The following is a 7,418-nucleotide window of genomic DNA, read 5'->3' as shown; positions in this document are numbered from 1 at the left end:
TTCCGGTATCGAAACTCGACTGCATACTCGACGTTTCTTGCGCAAGCAGTCGTTTACCTTGCAACTCGAATGCACCGTACATTTCCATCGATAAATCATCGATCGCATGGCCGACTTTTTGTTCAATCGAAAAGAAAAAAAAAAACGAGTGGATAAAATAAGAGAACAAAATAAATATTTTGAGATGAGTTTAAGGATTATTGTGGAGATACGGACGGGAGAAACGAAAATCTGGGAACGCGACAGTTGAAACGGAAGACTAGAGTGAACGCTCTTCGATCGAATTGATTGAAGTTGAAGCAAAAAAGAAATTCATCTCACGATCGAAGGAGAAGGAAGATCGAAAGGCCATCTTCATCTCGCAGGAAACTCAAGTCTCTCGAGTCTCTCCCTCGCATTACGGATCAAGTACGCTATCCTATGTATTTGCGGAACGCAAGTTGTTTCGCGACCATTTCTGTTTGCTTTGCGATAAAGGGTGCGATAGACGTGAAACTCTTTCCTACACAACAGCACGACAGAATATGCGGATTTATCGTTACTTTTACAGTTTCTAATACTAGTTTAGTTATATTTGTTATTCGGGTTTCTTATATCATAAAGACAAATACAAAATAATTTTTTAAAAAAGTAAATATATTGGTTATAAAATATCGAAAACATTTTTTGTAAAATTAATAACAGATCTTATTTTTTTATAATCAAGAATATAATCAAGAAATTCACAAACATTTGATTAAGAACTTAATCGCACAAAAATAACCATTTCGCTTTAAAATTACCATTGGCTGTGATAAAAAATTGAGAATAGCTATCAATGACTGAGAATCACTGCAATCTTTCGCCGATATGTTGATGTGTCATTGATAAATACATATGTACCTGTAATCGTGTTATCAGCGTTAACACGCAACTCGCTCACAATCGAGTCTTCGTCGAAGGCTCCGTTTCTCTGCTCTCGCCAGTTTATGGCCAGTTCTCTCGTCCATTCTCTCTCTCTCTCCTCATTATTCCCTACTCTCGTCTCGCTCTTTCTCGCACTCGTTCCTGGTCCCCCCCAGCAATTCTCTCTTTCTCATACTCTACGTACATTATACGAACAACTCGTCAGTCAGTACAGAGACATCGTTGCCGGCGCCTCGTCCATCTCACTCCCTCCTCTCCTTCTTCCTTTCTCTTTCTCTCTCTCTCTGTCTCCTTTCCCTATCCGTTCAACCTCCACCTTCTCTTTAATCTCTCGTTTAGTTTTCCTTTTCTCGTTAACCGCACCCCGCGTTATCACCTTTCCCAGGGCCAGCGCTTGTTTCGGAGTTTTATTTGGACGTTTTTATCCGCGCGCGTTTTCGCTTCGTTCGAAATACCTCTTTATTTTGTGTGCGAGAAGAAAATACCAAGTATCGCGTTCGTTAACGATTAAAATTCGTTAACAATGCGACGGTGACGGTGACAGTGTCCGAGGTGTGACAACGATAAAAACTTCTCCCTTTCCTCCACGTTTGCGATAACGTTAATCCGTGCATCAAGAATACGGTTTCTCGTTCAGTAAATTCGTCTCGAAACACATGTAAGCAACTCGGTAGCGTATTTTTTCTAATAAAAATTTACGACTTTACAAAAATCGTAGCGTCCATATTCTTTCGTGACGCGAAAGTCAGACGAGACTTCCGTTTCATCTTTTATTCCGATTCTCCGTTTCGCATTTTGTGTCGTATCGCCTATTTGATTCCCGAATAAATCCTGAAAGATGCGACACAAACGTGCAAATATCGTTACTTTCGCTTTTTCGAAATCCTCCCGCTGTGACGTTTTTCGCGATGTTCCCGTCCTCGATGTACGTGCGAGTAGCTGCTAACAACAAACAGCAGTCAGATCGCAAGCAGACGAGGAGTGCAAGTTTGCATGTTTTGCAGCTTGTAAATCACGTTTCCGTGTGTAAATCGTGTCTACTCTTATCTCGCTCCTGTCCCGTGCATTCGTAACCAGGTGTAACGATTCGACGTCATCGATCTCGCGAAAGGCGGGACACGACGGTGAAAATAATCGAGAATGAAAACGAAAGCGTTGACAAGCGTTCCGAAGATTATCGCATATCTGTCGGGTAATTAATGCCAAGGCGAGATCGCAGACCGGCGTGACGGCATCGTGATGGTGACGATTAAATTTAGGAATGATCGATGTAATCGCGAATGATGCCGCGAATGTGCACAACGACACCGTACACGACGATAGTGAGCATCGTTCATTATCATATTAGTGAGAATTGAGCGGTGCTCGTTAATCCGTTAAACATTCGCATTGACAGCTTTATATCCACAATGCCATCGAAACGAGGGCACTCACGTGACCAATCTCATTTCTTCCATCTAAGTCGATTTAGTCGTCAAATTACAACGTAACATTCGCTAATATACAATATAAACTCGATTTTTAAACTCGTTTTGCTTTTTTCATATATAAATTAATTGTTGTCATCGCTTTATTTTTTATTTGTAAGAAATTTAATTTTATAGTAGAGAAAACTATATAAAATTGTACATAGAAATCTAATCTTAATAATTGTCTGGCGCTGATGATGTCATTATACATTGTTGAACTTTTAAAATAGCGATTATGTTATTTGACAATCACGAAGCCTCGCGTTAATTGGCTGCCTTATCATTTCTCACTGATTAGCTAGACTAAATTAAAATTAAGATTTATTCAACTTATCTTGATTTTTAGTAGTAATTGCCAATTCTGAAAATCTTACCGCGACTGTATAATATTGTCTTTATTGCGCGCATACATGTTTGTAGAATATAATTCATATTCATAGAATCACGCGACGTAGTTGAACTTATCGTCGCAGAAAACTTCGAGGTTGTCCGTTCGTTCAAAGGAACCGACATGCCCTCGACGGTTATCTTCAGGCGACCACCTCTTTACGTTATTATACAAGCACATTGCATACTTGCGCATTTGCGCTCGTATTATCTCCATGCAAAATCGAGACGCGCGATATATCTGTTGAGCAGCAGAAGAAGAGGAGAAGGAAATAAAAAAAAAGGAAAGAAATAAAATTCTCGCCAAGCTCTTTCGTACTGGGAAATTATTAAACGTCACGTAGCAAATGCACGCTGCAGTTTGCTATCGGGATGCATTTAGCGCGGAAAGAGGCGAACCGGTTTACGACGCGTCTTTTTACAATCGAAAACTGTACGTCGCTGGCACCGATATATTTTATACGCGCCTCCGCTGGATATTTACACGAACGAACAATTAATTCATAATTAGACTGGAAACGCCGACATATGTGCGCATCTCGATTTGTTTGTTTAAAACACGTCGGCATACATCTGCGATGAAATCACGCGCGTTCGTCGCGCGCTATCAGATAACCGCGTTTTGTACATTCGTTCCAAATACGACTGGAACGTTATGATTTTTTTGTAAATACAGTTACGGACGGACAATACCCGATTTGTGAATAGGCTGGCATAGAAAATTCTTAGCATAGACAACAATCGGTATGCTTTTGTACTTCAAAAATATTTTTTTTCATCGAGGCAATTGTGTAACGATTTTTTATTATTCGAAATAAGGTTTTGGGTTTTGTTACTAAAAATTTTTCCGTGTAAATATTGCAATTATATATACGTTAAATATATTTTTAATATACGTTTTATTATCATGTATGTTAAATATATCTTTAATATATTATTTATTATTATGTGTATTAAATTAATCGGCAATTTAACACACGGTGCCTCAAGATAATTTGTGTTTTTTAACGATAAAGAAATGTAGAGAAGTCAAGTGCTATCTTTCTTTGAATCTAACAATTGTTCTTTTCTCTTTCTAATATTCGCACGTTAGACGCAATCTCTTAGTGCATTCCGCTATCGTACGCAAGCTGCGAGTCCCGATTTTTCCGAGAGACCGGATCGTGCTTCAGACACGTGCAAACTAACTTATGACCTTTGCATTATCCATCGTTTCACCGATTTAATCTAATACGAGAAAAGGGAATCGCTATCGTATTACGCTGCATATCTTCGCAAAGTGAGTACCTAATAATGAAATCTGCTCCTGGATTCGAAACCACAAGATTGATTTGAAACTTTCAAACGCTTTAGAAGATGAAGCTTTTGATTTACCAAGATATAGGATCAAGTTTTATATATATATATATATTTTTTTTTTACAAAGCATTCCATCAATTTTATTAAAAAGTGTAAAAAGCTTTAAGATAATAAAATTTCTTTTCAAAATTCAGAACAAAGGAACCAATTTCTGAAGATCTTCTCCTTCTTCATTTGATAGAATACACACACAAACACAAATATTTTCGCGAAAAATATTTAATATCTCAAATCCGCCGGACATAGCGGAAAATTCTTCTATCGAACTCGTTTTTGCACATCAAAAGAATTTATTAAAATTTTGAAATGAGTGTTTCATTTGTAAAGCGATCCTCGGATATAGATATGTGTTGAATCCGCACTTCGTGAATTGACAAACTCCAAAGGATCACTTCCGATTCACTCACTTGGGTCACTGTCTAATGACGATAATGAGATAACGCATACCGCGATAATTAAGCAAGAGTGGCGGTGCGCCGGCCGAACAAAGCGCGATTGTCAATTACGGTCTTTGTTCTTCGTTTCCGTTTATTTCTGTGTCTCGACCGCGGTCGACTTGTCACGTCTCGCCAAGCTCGCCATTCAAGTTCCCTGATGATCATGAAACGTGGATAAAGGATGATGGCGTTTCCGCATTATTACCGCGTTATTCTCGCATATATATATATATATATATATATATATATATATATATATATATATATATATATACTTGCCGTCGTTATCTATCGTTTTGCATTCATCATATAGTTATTACTCCGCGAAGGTAATTGCCGGTAAATATAAATTAAGTCCTAAAAAAGAATTAGATGTAATTGCGAACGCTCTGAAGAGTTCCTTGAACTCTTTCTCTCGAACTATTTCTATCTGTTATTATTTTAATCATGAGAAAACAGTAATGAATTTAAAAAATATTGAAATGATGATGCAATTGTAAAAACAGAATGAATAAATATGGTATATAAAATATACTGTGAAATCGTAAAAATGTTTATATTATATAAAAATATGTTATAACTTATCGCAGTATTATTATTATTTTATTATTAACGCATAACATATTCCACGCACGTATCACATTGCTTTTGCATAATTTATATAATTTGTCTATTGTTTTTATTACAAAAAATATACACAATGCATTATTATTTTAAATGAAATATCGTGTAGTTGCGCTAGGTAAGAAGAACTTGGCCATCATGCGAGTATTCTTGCAATTGCAATTGCATAATTGTGCAAATGCCGTGCCACGCTAGCGAATTATTTACGTAATCGGCCGCGATAGCAAGCAGATATTTTGCGACATAGCCGTACCAAGTAATTTAACACCAGTGTATTGGTTTCATCGGTGAATATTGCGTTTCTTTTCGTTTCCTCCTCGCTCTTTCCCGTGTCTCGCCGTCCACTCGCGTCACTCGCAATTCGCGTTTGCGAGTAACGAATAAATAATGCAAATTCTGGCCAGTCGATTGTAAACACCTTCCGGGAAATGTCGGTGTAACACGTTGTGGTGCGATTAACAATGTTAAATCTTATTCGCGCGTAACCTCCTCGGACCGGAACGTGTTGGTGAACGGAGTGTTGCGCGTTGCATCGGAATCAGAGGGCACCTGAAGGTACGCCGTGTGGCTTTTTTTCTTTAGTCGAGCTTCTCGTCCCTCTCTTCCTTCTCCTTCTTCTCGGAGCGTCTATTTTAAAAACGGAAAACATAAAAAACGTGCGAAGGAGAGCGAATTATTGGAGCAGAATGAATATTACGTTTTATTAATTCCGTGACCATCGCGAGCAGCTAATGGACCTTTGGGTCAATACGAGAGTTCAAATACGTGCGATTGACGATCCGCGAATGGCGCGAGAAATCGCGTTTGCCAATTTATGCGATACTGAACTTATTGATGCCGGACTAATAGCGAAATGGCTCCCCTTTTTTTTGCGGGGAACGAGAGAGAGTGTAATGAGAATCCGCGGTAAAAAGTAGTTCATTTTGGATATTGCCATAGTTTCTGGGCTAACGCGCTATTAAATGAATATCACGTGGCACATGGCAGACTGCGCAATCGATTGTAGTTACTACAATCGCGAAATAAAGTAAAAAGATTCAATGCGTATCTCTGTCGATCTTTCATTTTCGATCTGAATATCCCTTGCGCCAATAAAACCAGCCCACAAATATAATTCCCTCTCGAAACGAAATGGATCTTTTTACGTAACTTTTTTTTTACATATGTTTATCTCTCTAACAAATAAGAGGAGGTTTTAGCATTTTCCTTCTATCCATTTATTTCCGTCGTTATTTCTTTTATAAGAAATTTATCTTCTTTTTATTATCCTTAGGATTTCTTTCCCTATCCCCCGAACTTAACAATATGTTATACTCATAAAATAACTTGCCTTGATACACACACTCGAATTATACATATATAATGATGTCTTTGGGTGGCTCATGCCCCACGAACATGAATAACGTATTTCTATTTCTTTCCCTTTCGGTGCGTATATCCTTGACGCTTACGTCACTCCGAGGGGAAATACGGGCGGAAGTGAGCGTAACGGTATCACCGGGGAAAAGGGATTCGAAGCCGTAGAGCGGCTGTAGATTCTCGTTTTAGACGCTTTGTAAGTTCCCGAACAAATTCGTCACGGTCGTTGCACTTTGCGACGCCGCGTCGCGCGAACGAAGGCTACGGACTACGGAGGAGGATTTTCCGCTTCGATGTTTAGAATATGCATGTATTTAGACTACACCGGGGGGTTCGCTGGCATGCTCGCACGATCCAGGGAACGTTGACACGTGCCCGCGATCGTACACACGAGCGGCTGGTGCGCACATGGCTTATGTGCCACCACGTACTTGACCAGGTTAAACGTCGACGCGGCAGTCACGATGGACTAATGGGAAGATTCCGAACGACCACGCAGACACTTATTCAGTTAATCCCCTTGTACCCTCTCGACACGTGTCTCCGCCTATCCTGGCGAACTGTGTATCGATTATTAGAGAATAGCGTTAAACAGGATGCCCCACTTCCACTCGGTACACTCATAACGGATGATTTTCCGATCAATCTAAACTCGATTTTCTCGAGTAGCGAAAATGTCATGGTGATTATTATTTGTTGCTGAGATCATTTCGATATTTATTCTGCTCTGTATATGTCCCTATAGATTTTATTTTAATTTTTATCTTACAAAGATGAAAGTTTTGTTAGTATGGTTTTATTTCGCATTTGTGTTCCCGATTATTTAATAGTTTTCGTTTTATTATTTTCTCGAATCGTTTCGATTATTTTTTTTTAT

General features: G+C 38.8%; 1 protein-coding gene across 1 annotated transcript in view; it reads left to right on the top strand.

Moving 5' to 3' along the window:
- Positions 1–1,114: 1,114 nt before the first annotated feature.
- Positions 1,115–7,418, top strand: part of LOC105424895 (uncharacterized) — a 189,469-nt gene continuing 183,165 nt past the window's right edge. The window contains exon 1 of the mRNA XM_089072894.1: positions 1,115–1,564. The gene's annotated coding sequence lies outside the window, so the exon portion shown is untranslated. The remainder of the gene's footprint in view (positions 1,565–7,418) is intronic.

The sequence above is a fragment of the Pogonomyrmex barbatus genome, unplaced genomic scaffold (assembly GCF_055798465.1).
Source record: "Pogonomyrmex barbatus isolate J1 unplaced genomic scaffold, ASM5579846v1 scaffold14, whole genome shotgun sequence".
In the NCBI taxonomy this organism is placed as follows: domain Eukaryota; kingdom Metazoa; phylum Arthropoda; class Insecta; order Hymenoptera; family Formicidae; genus Pogonomyrmex; species Pogonomyrmex barbatus.
This window is presented reverse-complemented; position numbering and strand designations above follow the sequence as displayed.